At 39.2% G+C, this 14,491-nt stretch overlaps 1 protein-coding gene across 13 annotated transcripts in view; it reads right to left on the bottom strand.

Moving 5' to 3' along the window:
- TENM3 (teneurin transmembrane protein 3) overlaps positions 1–14,491 on the bottom strand; it is a 1,315,365-nt gene that overhangs the window by 240,217 nt on the left and 1,060,657 nt on the right. Inside the window, exon 1 of one of the 13 annotated variants that reach the window (XM_039550650.1) lies at positions 3,112–3,272. The exons of 11 other annotated variants lie outside the window; for them this stretch is intronic. The gene's annotated coding sequence lies outside the window, so the exon portion shown is untranslated. Of the gene's footprint in view, positions 1–2,342; positions 2,408–3,111; positions 3,273–14,491 lie in introns of those variants that run through there. One more of the 13 variants, XM_039550652.1, reaches the window with a different exon arrangement.

Raw genomic sequence — 14,491 nt, 5'->3', positions numbered from 1 at the left:
TAGTCAATCTCAAAAGATGACTACACACTTTGTTGTTACCTTGAGTGAGTCCTGAAGTTTTCGTGTATAATTGCACTTTGAATTCCTCAATCTTAGACAAAGAAGATGCATGACTATTTTCTACTCATTCAGAGTATTTCAGCCACCTACCTATTCTGTTCAGAGTTTCTAACATGGGTGACGTTTTTTAAAGGAACACAAGTGCCATTTTTTCCACTTGTTCCTACCATTTAAAAAGGTTAACTTAGCTGGAAAACTACAGAAACATTTTTTTTAGTACAGTTGCTTTATTTCATCCTGATTTCTTGTTTTGTATAAAAATCTTCAAACCTGAAAAGATATATACATCTTCAAACCATTAGTGAGGTCACCAGCTCACAGCATCATCCTCCATACATCACTGAATATACAAAAGCCCTCTTGCTGTTCTGAAAAGCATAAATCTCTAACTACCTCTGGAGAAAGTCCTTCAAACCCACACAGAACGACGCCTATAGAAGTATTTAGAATGAATGTAACCAGCAATAAGATCTTTGAACACATGCAGAAAGGATAGGAAAGCTAATGTCTTTTCTTGTTTTGGACAACAATACAGGGTAGTCCTATTTTCTGATACCATCGCTCAAATGTCTATGTTGTACAAAGTGCATATATTACAACCTTATATTTTTCCTTATTTAGTTCAACAAGTGAATTGGGAAGCAATACAAGTTATAGGAAGAAAAGTTATAGTGTCTGATCTCACAATTGCTTATCAGACCATTTTGGTAATTTGAAAAGTCATGTTAAATCTTCACAGATGCACATTAGAAATGAAAGACTACAGCACAAGACAAATTCCTTAAGCTGGGTCCCTTTGCATCAGACACTGATATGTACAGATATTTCTGTATCTTCCCAGCCAAAGGATAAACTCTTCAGTACTAAAATTTGCCATTATTAGAAAAGATAATTTCAATGTTCAGCCTCTAACTTGCTATCTGTAGCTTAAAAAATCAGACTTCAAAGCTGAGGGGTGTATGGCAGCATTCTTATTGTGGACCTTTAGAATGTACACACATCTGAAATGACATTTTATATTTTTTTTATTGCATCAATTATCAATTTTTCTAGACAGAAACTGCTTTTCTTCAAATGGAAAAAAATATACCCCATACTGCACGGAACTTATAACTTCTTGTGTTCTCAATTCTGCTACAGAAAGGTCAGAAAGTAAAAACGACAAGCCAAAGCCATCTAAACATTAAATGTTTTTTAAAGGTACTAGTGCTGTAGGTCTCTTGCTAAATTGTAACACACCCTTTTATAACTCCTTGACAGAAAAAAAATTCTTATACTGTGAAATATGAGGCCACTCTCCACACAGGATTGCAGAGCGATTAATCAAAAAACTTTGTAACATCTCATTTGTAGTTACTGGACTGCGTGACAGTTTTGAACCCCAATCTGATGGATGAAAAAAATGGTAAACTATATTTCTTTCTGTTCTTGTTTGAGTACTTTCCCCTTCCTGGGTTTTACACAAATACTTCCACCTGAACTTACTGAGGATACATTAGAAGATTTACCTTTTGAAAGACGGAAAAGTGTACTACACCAGCTGTGTGCTAGAAGTTCATGGGAGTAAACCCAGCCTATTTAGTGCCATTATGCAAATTACACATTCTTATCTTAATGATAGGCTATACTTAACATCAGGCAATTAGATCCTTGTGTCTTATTAAGAAATTAACACGCTTTTCAATGGATAGGGGACTCTTGCCATCTTCAGTAACTTTTCTACACATTTTCAGTGAATTTACTCTGTGGATGAGAGATCTTAGGGGAGAGAAGGTACTTCCCTTCCTCTCCCTCCATTGTTCTCTACCTTTAAAGCTGCTAACAAACAGCTCCAGAGCAGCTCAGTCTTTGTCTGGAAGTTTGGTAGTTCACATCCTAAGTTTCTTTCCCCATTGCTAAAATATTAGAAGGCAAGGGTTTTGAAAGCTTTCCACAGGATCAGCCAGAAAATAGACACAAAGTTAACAAAGGGCAGCTATCACTACAAAGTGTCAGGTTTGTTTACTGGAGCAGATCAGTATTTCCTCAAATCTTCAAAGTTCAGATTGTTTTGTTTAATAAACTGTTAAAAAAAACCCCCCAAAACAACGCCAAATGGGCTAATTAAGGTGAAAATAAGTGACGATAGTTTAAAATAAAACACTCCACAGACAGATGGGTAGTTCAAATTCAGATTCACATGGATGAACAAGAAAACTAAAATGTGGTGTGCACAAAAGCTGCAATGGTATGTTCATGCACTGGAATACAGACATTATAAGTAAATTTAATTGCTGACATACCTTTCTCAGTTTTTTTTTCCCCCAATCCTTCCTTAAAGTCTACTCTAGCAATTAACAGAGGTCTCCGGATGGCTCACTGAAATATTTAAAGCTGAAGAACAAAAGGTTTATTTTAAAAATGAAAACCTTGGCTTCTACAACTCCAGACATGAATCTGCTTTCAATTACTGAAAGTATTTCCACTTCAGTGAAAAAGGATCAAATTTTCAACTACACCATCTTTAGGCAATGAATTTGGTTACATTAAGCTTTAAGAATCAGAATGACTTTGTGACACAGCTGTATATTCCATGCGTATCATGTATTAGGTATACAAAAAAGAAGGAGCTGGCACTTTAAATGAGAAGCAGACAGAAATGTGTCTGCTTGCAGCAGCACTGTACTTCCATACCAAAGCTCTGCTTTAGGGCTGGTTTTTTTCAGGTGCCCACATAAATGTCAAAGATTACACTAAGCTTAAATGAAGGATTTTACACTTCTTTAGAAATGAATCTGGGCTGATTTCCCACCCAATACTTTTATTTGCATAATTTGCACTATTGTAAAGTTACGTTTTTCTTTCTAGACTTTTGAACGAGCACAATCTCTTCCACATCCCACCCAGTGCAGCAGGAATCGCAGCCCTCAGGAAGCACGATAATCAGAAGCACTTTATACTTCTCCCATTACCCGAGCGTAACAGAGTCGGGCGATGGAGCTCGAAGGCTTCGCTCCGCAGCGAGATGCGATACCTCAAATGCAAATTATGCAAAAACTTCTCATTTCTTACATCGCCGATTTCGCGAATCTCTCCTACCGCATCCCAGCCAGACACCGGGTCGGGCTCTTTCAGCAGCACGGCCAGACACAGGACGCGAGCGGTTCCCTCCCGGCTTAGGCACACTCGGCTGGCAGGGCGGGCAGTACGGGCCGCCCGCGGCTTCTCGCAGCGCTGCCCGAGCCGCGGAATGAGGCGGCGGCGGCGCCGCCCCCGGCCCCGGCCCGCGCCCCGCCCGCGCCCCGCCCCGCGCCCAGCGCTCCGCCGCCAGCCCCGTCTGCGCCCAGCGCCGCTCGCCCCGGCCCGGCCGCGCCGCAGCCCGCGGCGGCAGCTCCGCGCCGTCCCGGCGAGCGGCGGGGGCCGAGCCCGGCTCCACCGAACCCTCTCGGGCCCGCGGCGGCGGCTTCGCGGAGCGGCCGCAAGCGCGTACGGCCCGGAGCTCCGGGGAAGGGCAGAAGGAGCCTTCCCGGAGAGCGCGGAGCCGCTGCCGCCGCGCTCTTCGTACGGCCCGCGGGCATCCACCGCAAAGCGGGGATTTCCCGAGACACAGAATAACTCCCTGCCGCGCAAGGTAGTTGGTATATCAGCGTAGAGTACCTGCCTGCTCCCTCCCGCGCAAGCCGCCGCAGCCGGGAGGCACTGACGGAAAGCAGCTCCGGTCGGGCTTTGCGGAAGGCGGGCTCGCGTCTGGCCGCGGCCGGTGCCCGAGGAGGAGCGCCGCTGAGCAGACGGGCCGGGCCGGGACCAGAGCGCAGCTGTGAGCGCGCAGATGTGACACCGGCCCCCTCATCACGCACCACCTGGGCTTTAATTGAAACAGAAACACCTCCCCCTCCATTCACCACCGTAGGAGACGGTTCTGCTTCGTGTCTGTAGAGGCAGGAATATAATACACTCTGCTTAATTCAAAACATTTGGAAATCTGTGATCAAGTTCTCTGCTCATGAAGCCTTTGGAGTTGCAGCTTGATCCGACTGGATGCATCATAGCTGTCAGATAAAGCTATCAAATAATAGATACAAAATACAGCATTCACATGACTCACCATTAATTTCTGAAATACTGTAGAGAGAGCAGGAAGAACTAGATACCTACAAAATACGCAGATACTGATGTACTCATTTGAAACAGAAAAGCCTATTTTTGGCTGGCAGTCAAACTGAAGTTAGTGCCTCTGTCTTTAGTAAAAGAACCAGATTTTTAATTTTTTTTTTTTTTTCAATTACTCCCTTTTGGGACATGGAACTCTTAAAATGTCTGTGGGAATGATATCTCCAGCTTCATTCTTAACATCACTACACAAAGACCCTTCTGAGCTGGCTTAGAAAATACAGTGATATGTAGGAATTTTTAAAAACTTCTATTATAGTTTTCTTTTCACCTTGGACCTTTGCTAATAACAACTAATTTAACTCTCTCTCACCCTATTACAAGATCTATTGCTGACACAGGCCAAGTCATCACAGCAGCTGCCCAGAAGCCACATTTTGCCAAAAATCAGATCAAGATATTGTTAATGATTATACAATACTTCCAGGGAAAATAATCCCATTCCAGAATATGTTTTTGACACTGTTATGTAGAAGGTTGCAATAAAAATACATATTTCAGATGTATTATTCATAAGAAATAATAAAAAAGCTCCCACAATTAGTGCTCATTTGCAACTTCCTAGAGAAACAAAGACTATACAGATTGAAATAGTAGAATTCTGTGAAATGGGGGACAATAATGGTCTGAGTAGCCAGGTCCTGATGAGGGCAGTCATGGCTGGCAGTGGGGAAAAATCCTGAAAAAATTCCAAAGTAATAGCACTAATTATTACATCTTGACCTGAAGCTCTTCAAGTCAGATATGCAACAGACTACGTGTGCTTTGACTTAGCACAAGGGAGAAACTTTAATATAGTCACCACTGACAAACTGCTCGGGTTTAGGGGCAATTTCATAAAATTCGGAAGCTTTTTGCACTTCAGATTCTGGACAGACTCCTATCAGTGAAAGCTACAAGACCAGCCAAGAAAGAGCTGGGAGATGAAGTCATGAACTAATATAGTCGGTTTAAGGAAGTAAATTTCTAGCAATTCCACAGCAACATTCATATTCTCAGCATCTCAGCATTCACGAGGTCTAGTTGCAATAAATGGGGTATTAGATCACAGAAATACGATTTTCCAAACTGCTTGAATGGAGTACCTATAGATAAGCACTTTCTGCCATTGAAAAATCTACTAAGTAATTAGTTAATTCAGGAATATATCCTTACAAATCTTAGAAGGAGGAGGAAGGGGAACTGGATGCTTGGAGTCAGCTTGTGCAGAGCTTTAGAGCACATTTGAATTTCTGCCCTTAGATAACGCCTGTAATTGCACCCCCTTTACAGAAGACTGCCATGGACCTGTGAAGGAAGCAGGATATTGGGTCCTCCAAGAGCCAGATGCTGTGGAAGGAAAGACATATTTAGATAATCCCTATTTTCAAAAGAAAACAATCCACACCTATATGTTATGTGCCATTTTTCTACAAATACGTATCAGTGTACATTCAGTGAATGAAGACTGCACCCTATCAAAAAATAGGACCTGGATGTCACTGCAGTGCATCCACTTCTCTCCATTTTCAGCCAGCTGCAATGGAATTTTCCTTTGCCATGATGCCCCCTGTGCTGAGATTCCACTGTCCCATTAATGCCAGCACAAATGATTTATGAAATCTATTAGGTGCAACACTAAAGACATCTCAAACATAAATGTTTGCTTAGGAAAATATTTCTATGGAGTAGACAAATGGGGGTTGAAGGAAACTCCAGCACAGATATCACACTTTATGCCAACATAGCTCGTGGCCAAACAGTACACAGAAAGATCAAACAAAACCTTGGGGGTAGGTGCAGGGGCTGGGGGGAAGAATAACATACGTGTTTCATTCACAGGAAAACGGAGATGTACTTTAAAAAAAATTATTTGGTCAGAAGGATTATTGCAGTAAATTATGCAGAGCATTAACCATTGAATTTGAACCCATCTTCAGTCTTTCTTTATTAATAACTCATTATAGTCCTTTTTCTTAATGTGGAATAAATTAGAGCCATGTTAATCCATGCAGCTATCTGCAGGTACATTTATCACTACTGTAGCCACTTTTACTCTCCTTTCTGGAAGCTGCATTTCATGGGCAACAAACACTCATCCCCTGCCAAACTCAAGTCATGGTGGCCTTTTCAGGTCACTGCCAGGGTCACCTAAAAACTTACCTTTCTTTTGAAGAACTGAAAGATACCACACAGCTGGCCTTGACATATGTGAAAGAATTTCTCTTTCACTCTCACACTCTCTCTGTCATATTGCCACAATTTAGATCAGTGAAAACAAGTGAACTAGGGGCCTTGCTGGTATAAAAGGGTGAGGAACTGCCAACAGGATGTTCTTTGTGGGAACTCAAAGCTTTTGGAACTGATTCCTCTTCCCTGATCCAGAAGAGCTCAAATTTTATGGCCTTCATAGCATGTTGCATAGTTCATATTTTTCCAGAGTCTGAGGAGGGAGGCCTGTTGCAGCTTAGCCACAATGATTAATTTTGATATTTGCATTTGAATTTCATCAGATATTCAGGAATTTAAAGGTAGTAACAAACATATTCACTCTCTAATAAAGATAGGTATTAACACAGAGAACTGACACATTAATAATTCCATCACTCATAGCTGCTGGCTGGAAAGGACTTAAGGGGTTCTATTGGAGGTGACTCTGGGTAGTCATTAGACCAGAGTGGCCCAGGTATGAGTAGCTGCGCTCCTTGCAGCCCATAACTCTTCAGTCCTTACTGTTACCTTCTCTGAGTGCCTTCATGTCAAAGCAGAAAACTTTTTTATGCCTGTTTTTCACATGGAAAGTGAAGGCACAAAGCTGACGTGTCAACACCATAAAAGTAGTATCATAGGAGAGGGAAAATGTGATGCCTCAGATAGTCCTCTGGGGCTTACCCTAATCACTGAGCCTTTCTTCTCCTCATCAAATTAATCATTTTAGCTATTTATCAACATTCATGATGATCGGTGACTTTTATTAATAGGGAACAAACACCTTTTTAGCCAAATACTCATTCACCTATTTGAATAGTAGTAGTTTAAGTGCCCTGTTAAGACATCCTATCATAAATAGTTAATTAGTACAACCACTTCTACTGAGCTGTTAGGTATACTTTAAAGAGATAGGGTTGTCTGTGGCACAAAGAAGTAAAAATGGAGTATCCACCTAGAAGCCAAAATTGCACAGCATCAGTGTATCACTTTGGAAACCTGTTTTTCTTACAACCCCACAAAAATCAGTTATGAAATTTAAACATTGCCTAAGAGATAGATTTTTGTCAGATAGGGTATCATTTACAACAGCAACATATATTCTCATGTCTGTTTTACAAAACAGGCTTGATCAAGCAAAATAGTTATAATGTAGCTTTCCAGTTCCTGTTAGAAATGTATTTTTAAAAAAAGGGCAAATTCATGTCTAGAAATTAAAGTCTTAGGAATACTATCTGATATCAACAGGATTAGCAGTCTAATGTGTTCCCATGAGAAAGCACATGTGCCCAAATGTATTTAATGGAGAACATCTTGTAGTTCTTAAGCATTTAAATAATATGCTACATTGACTAGTTTTTTCTCACAAGTGAGGATTAAGATGAGCCATTTTTCATGCAGTAATGATGCTGATTTAAATGAGAACAGACTAAGACCATAATGAGCTCACAGATTCAGTGTTCAAATCTGAAAATAATAAACTTTTTTTTCCATTTTAGATTCAAATCTGAAAACAATGAAATTTTTCCATTTTCATTTACATAGATAAAGTGTAACTCTAGTTTTTATAACCCCTTCCAAGACTGTATTGAGAATTTTGCAGTTTCAGAAAAGTATTTTCCTAAAAATAGAAGTGGAAATTGTAAGCAAGTAGATGTAACTGGGGTAGGGCAAGAGTTATAGCAAAAATATAGTCCTTTCAAAAAAAGAATTAAATTATGACACATTTCTTGAATTTAAGTGGGTAACGTGTGGGGTTTTTTTCCTAAGAAGCAACCCAAAACTACCCAGTGTACATCTGTACTGTGATTTTTGAGTGCTGTAGATTCGTATATCGAAGTGAATAATGTTCCTCTGTTCCTTGACAAATTTCCCAGCAAGCTCAATGCAGTGCAAGGTCAAGTAAAAAATGCAAAATATTTTTATCAGTACCTACATTTTTGCTCCCTAACAGTACACTGCCCTGATTAGAATCATCCTACTCTACACTAATTGGTCATATATAAAGGTATGGGAAAATACAGATTTACAGATGGAACACCTCAATCTCCAAAATCTGAAATATCAAAGACATGATTAACGCAGTTCTTGGAAAGACAAAGCATACATGCTTTCCTTATCTTATAGTACAGCTAAGTGAGGAGGAGCAGAAAGAAATTTTCATGAAAGTTCTGGGGGATTAGATGATGTATCAAGGAGCCCTTTGAAAGAAATATGCCCCCCTCAAAAAAAAAAAGTTCTTCTTTGTTTCAGAAGAACTGCTCTATGAATAACAGTAATGTGATGAAGTGATAAAAAAAAATGCTCTAATGTTTTCAGGTCATTTTACCTAATTCTTGAGGAAAAGGCAGTAGTAGTTTTGGAAAAAGTTTAAACCCTTCACGAAAGAAAAATCCAACCGTAATCTGAACCTTGCATCTCTCTTTAAACTGAACTATGAATCTGAAAGCTGTTTGTATTTGCGAGACTCACTTCAACACATCATAAGAACCCTGAAAGGAAAGATCTTAAAACAGAGTTGCATCCCTTCCTCCCTCAATTTATCACACCATTTTCCCATTTTTCTCAGAAACCTCTATCAGCAGCTGCTACTCACTGCTCTCATCTGTAGAGGAAGGCAAAGAAGCAGTTGCTTCCACAGCTAATGCACTGAACGGGAGACTGAGTGTCTAATCTTCATAATAAGCAGCTTCCAACTGACTAAGTTTTGATTTACATTTAATACTTAGGTCCACAGCTCTAAATCCCTCTGGATTACTGGATTATTTTTTTAATTAAAAATTTACACTTTTTTTTCAGAAAGAAAAAGAGGAAGATATTTACTGCAAATGAAAATAACATAACAATGTAACTAAGAAAAAAGAGGTCAATTTGGTATGTAAACTCATGAAATACAAGACATCTCATAACAAACAAGGTATGTATAGGCTGTTGGAAACAATCCATTTAGAGTAAAATAATTTTGTATAGAGGTCTGTCAAAAAGAATTGGCTTTTGTGAACAAACTACCCAATTGTGAATCTCTTAGAATTGGTAAAGACCACCAGCAGAGCAATCCTATCAGTATAAGAGAATAAGTTTTAAGAAAAAACACTCTATTCTTAATGATAAATCTGGAATTTCATACCTCTAGAAAATTTTAACTTGTATTCTGATCATATGAAGAAAAAGGAAAAAAAGAAAAAGAAAAAAAGAGGTTCAAGGTACTTCTCTGAAATTATATCTTTAAAAAGATATTTTAAAAACAGCAGCACACACACAAAAAAATCAATATCCGTGTGATTCTCACAAAAAAATATTTCACATATTTCTTGGAATAAGCATTATACTGTTCATGACACAAGCTATGTGGCTGGGACTGTGGGTTCAGCTGCTGCCATCCATCTTCTATTTTGTCTTTTTATTATGGGAAGGATGACTGAAAACTTGCTATGTCATTTAGCAATTGCTAAAATTATGACATTTGGAAAATTCTTTTTTGCTCAGTAGAAGGTAACCATTTATTTTCTCCTAGTTACAGTTTCTCCTCGCTCCCTTTGCATCATAACTCTTTGGGGAAAAAACCCAACCACCAGAGCAAATTTTCTTTTTACACAGTTGCTGGTTTGGCAAGATCAGAAAAAAGTGTCATCCTTTGGGTAAGTCTGTCAAACAGATTTCTTACATACAGTTTGAGAATGTTCATCTAAAAGTACTCTATCTGCACTTCTGTATGCTTATATGACATTTATTGCCTTGGAAATGTGGCATAAAAATTATTTCACACTCCTCTGACACCTGGTGTGAGCCATATCCCTGCAAGTGGTCTATATACAAAATAGTTACATAAATCATACATGTAAAATAAAATTAATACTTTCCAAAATATTAAATTGGTTTTATATATATAAAAAACCCCACTTTGGGTTGCTGTTAAGTAGACACTTTATTACATTTCCTTGAAAGAAAAAAAAAAGGTTTTCATAAGGCACAAGAATAGGGTTTATATACACTTTGAGTCCACTCAGAACTGCGTACATAAACAAACCTTCCCACGGTACACATTCAGGCAGAGGATGAATGCCTGGTGATAGGTGGGTTGTTAGGTACAAGACTAAGTGCTGCAGGGCATCTAGAATTGCATTTATGGCACACCTTGAAGTGATTTGTTGGATATTGGTTGTCCTAGAGAGAAGGTGATCATTTTCTACATTCGACCCAACACATCTCATATTTGCCAACATGCCAAACTGCTAGTGAAATAACTTTACTCTATACCAGCAGGTGTTGCATATTCAGAAACAGGGTGTAGACACTTCCAAGAATTTAAAGTTATCATTTACTTACAGGGAGGAAAGGAGAAGAAAATATTTTTTACTTTATATTTTGTGCTGACACATGGAACATGAGGCTGTACCACAGGTCTTACAAGCATCACTTGGGCTAGACTTTCTTCAAGCAAGGCTAACCATTGCACAGGTTTCCAGAACACAGTATATTACATAAAAATTTTCACATGCAATAGTCTCAAAAGTCTTTCTCCCCACTTTCTTCCTCATACTCTATTGATTTGCTTGGCATGCCTCTGCATAGATGTCAGATCGCCATGGATCCATGTGTGTTAAACAGCTTCAGAAATCATAGTTTGGCTCTATCAGTCAGTTACTATTTTCACAGCAGCCAATTTTATCACTATCATTTCCTAATTCCATCATCTAAATGATTTCGCTAACTGCATTTCACTAAAGACCTTCCCACAAGCACTGCCAGATTTGCAAGCTTTAGTGTAATTTGCCAAGAGAAGAAACTCAAAGTCCAGCTAAATTCTCTCACATACAAGAGCCATTAAAACATGAGCAAGTGGTAGAATATTCAGCCTAAAAGGTATTTCTCAAAGAAAATCAAGAAACTAAATATAGTATGTATATACAGAGGGCATACAAAAGATAATGGGATGACACAGGTTTTTGGACTCCTGATGAATCAGTGCAAATCACAGGAAAGAGACCCCCTCCCCCTCCCATCCCCACTTTTCCCACCCACCAGATGCTGACCCTTAAGAGCAAAGCATGAAAAGTGTAACCCTAAATGAAAAACTACATGGAAGACTGGAGCTGCATTTAGCACTGATAATGCCAATGTGACTGAATCAATTTTGAGGCCAAAAATCTGAGAAGGTCAGAGCCAAGCCTGCTGGAGAAGGATTCAAAGATAAGGGCAATATTCAGTAAAAAATGCAACTTTTACTGCAAAAGTCCTGAAGATAATTGAATTTATAAAACCTATCCTTATTATTGGTAACTGGGCAGATAGAGCATAACCAGTGTCTCAGTGTTCATGTTTCTTTCTACAGCAGTGTTTCCTGAAGTATTTCCCCACATACACTCGCCTTTGCTTCTCCCTGCTATCTATTATACTGCAGGAAGCATCGTCAGCCCTTTCTCAGGAATCTGGATGTTCCCTTACTTTGGGATTACTCTTCCCTCCTTCCAGTTTGCTGGGGATACTTGTGCTTCCTGAGAGTTCAAATACTGATCTCACTGCATTTGCTCAGTATTTGGCTGGTGAGGTCAAAAGTGTAGAAAAGTACAGAAAAGAGCTTATTCTTAAAATTGGATGGAAAATCTAGCAAAAAATGTTAATTTTATTACAAGAAAGACCTCTAGTCCACATTTAATGTCTCAATTAACTTTCTGTAGATATGTTGTTCTCACATCTTTGTGTCCACCACCCAGAGACCCAAATACTTTTTTCTACAACAGGGGTGATATATACCTACACTACTCAGTCATTTATCTAGGCAAAGACAGTGATTGTTGAAAAATGAACTTCAGGAACTGCTGCCATGAGTTCATTCCTCCTTTGAATTACCCTTTCTCATCTTGTCCACCTGCCTTGGCGATAACTTTGCGGGGGAGATAAAGTCTCCAGTAGAGCTCTGTGCTGAAGAGCAGAGCACTGATACTGGAAATCATTTTGAGACAGGCCCTCAAATGTGGTATACCAGAATCCTGGTGTTGGAAATCCCTTTTTCTACTTATGCGGCCTCCCAGAAATTCTTCTGAAATTTCCAGGAGCCAGTGCTTCCTGCAGCTGGACCACAGACACTGGAAAAAATACTCCAAGGGCTATGCAGAGGCACAGTGGCACTTGCTGTGATTGCAAGGGAAACGCACAGTGGACTTACTCCAGAAAGAATCCAACTGGTTGTGGTTTTTAGTTCTCAGTATAAAGAAAGGGATTTGTTGCTATCCACGTTGCACAGGACAGCTAGATGGAGAGTGCTTAGGCATGTAACTCCATGATTTCAATACCTCATCTAAAACTATTATACTCTAAAGCCTGGCACAAGAATTTATCAACTGAAGTCCATCAGTATTCTTTGCCTTTTTTGTGAACACTCATACTAACATCCAGCACAAGGGTCACATTGCTGTTTAAAACCCTCCTGTACTAAAGTAAACACACCCGACACTGATAGATTTCCTGAACTACCCTGAGGCAGAAGCTGTTTCACAGATGGAAAAAAAAAAAAGATGGGCAGAGGAAAAACTGCTTGAGAGAGAGAATTTTGCTTCAGGTTTTCTAAATCGTATCATCTATATTTCATTCTGGAAAATCCTCCAATTAATAGAGATATTCTTACTATTGTAATAGCTTTTTTTTTCCCCCTGAAGCATTCAGAAGTTGATAAAGTTGGACCTTCTGCTTTGCTGCAAATTTTTGCATGCTGATTAAACAAGTTAAAAACGTGTCCCACTACAGAGGAAGATGGGGTAGTGGTAGCAACAGAGTATTTTAAAAGCTAACAAAACTATCCAACAGCAAATCTATCATACAAAATAGTGTCTGAAAATCTGAAGCACTTAGTGATGAAGGTGTAACTCCCCCTAATGGAGGCATATTTGAATTTATCTTAAAAGAAAATGTCAATAACTGTAAATCCTAATGCTAAAAATAATAAATACCACTGCTATATCACATTCACCTTTCTGCTTTTTAAGGGATATCTTAAGGTATCCATCTGTGACTTACAATAAACATTAAACTATTACTAGCATAATTTTGTTTTCTTAGTGAGTTTTATTACATAAAGCCTTAAATATATGTGCCTTTCAGCAGAGTTCTAAGGTACACACTCAGTAGCTATTAAAATTCCCTTAAATTTTCTTCTGTCAGTCATTTCAACTTCTGTTTTAGCTAAATGTTTTCCTGTTTCTAAAAAAGTCAGCAAATTGCTATAAAAATGACAGTGACAGGCCACAGTGGCTTGGGTTCTGTGGTATAAAGAAACACTTCATACGTGCACAGCTGCTGGTAATGAATGCAGCATGTCTGAGGCCTAATCTTGGACAGTTTCCTACATTTCTGACTGCAGTTTCCTTGGCAAAATTTCTCAGACTATATTATCTATATATCCCAGTATTTCAGCCAAAACTTTTCATTACAAGCATTTGGCACTCTGCACTGGCTTTTAAAAGTCTGTCCTCTCAGAGTTAACAACTTTTTAGAAGTCTTTGCCCTAAGTCTCTTATTTTTCTTCTTTAGGAAGCATTGTGTCCTACACAATCACCCTGTAAGATACGGCAGACATTAAATTTCTATATAATAAAATTCCTGCTCGTGTGAAAGATGCCAGAGTGACAGCATCAGTCAGACACTAAAATTACATTTGTCCACAGCCCAGCTACAGTAACAGCAGCAGCAGTAATGAGGTTGACTTCAGAATTTTCAAATTTAAGCTACTGAAACATCAAGGGTAAGTGAATAGCTGTGGCTGCTGTTCTGCCAAGACTTCTGATAAGCCTGGATGTTGCTATAATTGGTCTGGTGATACTGTAACCAAGTGGTGTAAGTAGGGCTGAGATTAAAGCCTGGATTCTACACAGGTCAGACTTGCTGACGGAGGCAGTTAACCTGGCTCCTCATAGTGCTGAGAGACTCTACATCTTACTCCACTACCAAAACTAGTCATAATCTAAACACAGGTTTCCTCCTAATACAGAGAAAATGCAAAGAAAAATGCAGCCATCTGGAATGAAGGTAAGGGTGTAATACCAAATGACTTTTCCTAGGTTTTTATTGTGTATTGGAAAGGAAGGTTAAGAAAGCTGAT

Source organism: Corvus cornix, chromosome 4, assembly GCF_000738735.6.
Source record: "Corvus cornix cornix isolate S_Up_H32 chromosome 4, ASM73873v5, whole genome shotgun sequence".
Lineage (NCBI taxonomy): Eukaryota > Metazoa > Chordata > Aves > Passeriformes > Corvidae > Corvus > Corvus cornix.
Note: the sequence above shows the minus strand (reverse complement) of the source record. Positions and strands in the feature narration are given on the sequence as shown.